At 35.8% G+C, this 1,172-nt stretch overlaps 1 pseudogene; it reads left to right on the top strand.

Annotated features, from left to right (window-relative positions):
- The first annotated feature begins 505 nt into the window (after positions 1–505).
- On the top strand, positions 506–721 carry LOC120224033 (annotated as a pseudogene).
- The last annotated feature ends 451 nt before the right edge of the window (positions 722–1,172 follow it).

Genomic DNA, 1,172 nt, shown 5'->3' with positions numbered 1-1,172 from the left:
ACTCCCATCAACAATGAATGAGAACTCCAGCTGCTCCATAATCTTACGAGGCTGCTGTCAGTGTTTGGGATTTTGGCCATTGTAATCGAAGAGTGGTGGTAGCTCACTGCTGTTTTGACTTGTACTCCTCTAGTGCATCTAATGGTAAGCGTATTTCCATACGTTTATTTGCCATTTCTATCTTTGGTGGGGTGTTCCCTTTGCCTTTGTTCGCTATTTATTATAGAAATATATTGGAGAGGTTTAGGGAAAGAGAAACATGATAGTATTTCTGTGTGAAAAGTGTAATTTTGACTACTGGATGGCGAAGTGACTTGAGGCGAAGAGAAGGGCGCTTAGTAGTAAGAGAAGAAAGACAGAAATTAGTTTGTCAATTTGGAGTCTATTACTGTAGTCCAGTTGACTTGCTCTAAAAGAATAGAACTGGAAATAAGGAAAAGTGGCCAGCTTATAAACAATATAAATATTTTTTTCATATAAAAGGTATTTAACTTATATCCATTTCAGCTTTGCACAGGGGCAGTATCGTAGCCCATGAGGTTTATCCAAGGCGTGATTATTGCTAATTGAAACTTATATGCACTTCATATACACACAATAGATGTCCTATTGGATAAGATGTGTTAGGTAAGAGGAAGAAAGCAAAAAAAAGGTGATGGACGACTAAAATTTGACTAAACACGTTGGCAATTATTGGTGCTATTTGTGTCATTGTAAAGCAAAGTCATAGGAACAGGTTTAAGAGTAAAAATCAACATGATTTATTTGAGATTCGACCCAATTCTTAACTTTTCCATCCAGGTAAGCATTATTGGAAAACATGAGTTATAGATGTATTGGTTAAGCATTAATGAGAATTAAAGAATAACATGAAAATTTATGTAAATAATTTTTCATATTGGTTTATAATTCTTTAGTCAGGGTGTTGTTGTATGACGTGTATTCATCAACAGCAAGATCATCAATCTTCTTGGCTGAATAAATGCTCATTCATGATACATTCCCGTAACAGGAATTGTCACCAATGGCACTTTTGACATTTTGAGCCTGATACTTATGGTCATGGGGAGCTGTCCATGCATTGTTGGATGTTTAGCAGCATCTACTTTCTAAATGCCAGAAGAACACTTTTTCATGTTGTGACAACCAATATTATCTCCGGACATTATCAA

This window comes from Hyaena hyaena, unplaced genomic scaffold (genome assembly GCF_003009895.1).
Source record: "Hyaena hyaena isolate Hyena2069 unplaced genomic scaffold, ASM300989v1 scaffold_1093, whole genome shotgun sequence".
Lineage (NCBI taxonomy): Eukaryota > Metazoa > Chordata > Mammalia > Carnivora > Hyaenidae > Hyaena > Hyaena hyaena.
Note: the sequence above shows the minus strand (reverse complement) of the source record. Positions and strands in the feature narration are given on the sequence as shown.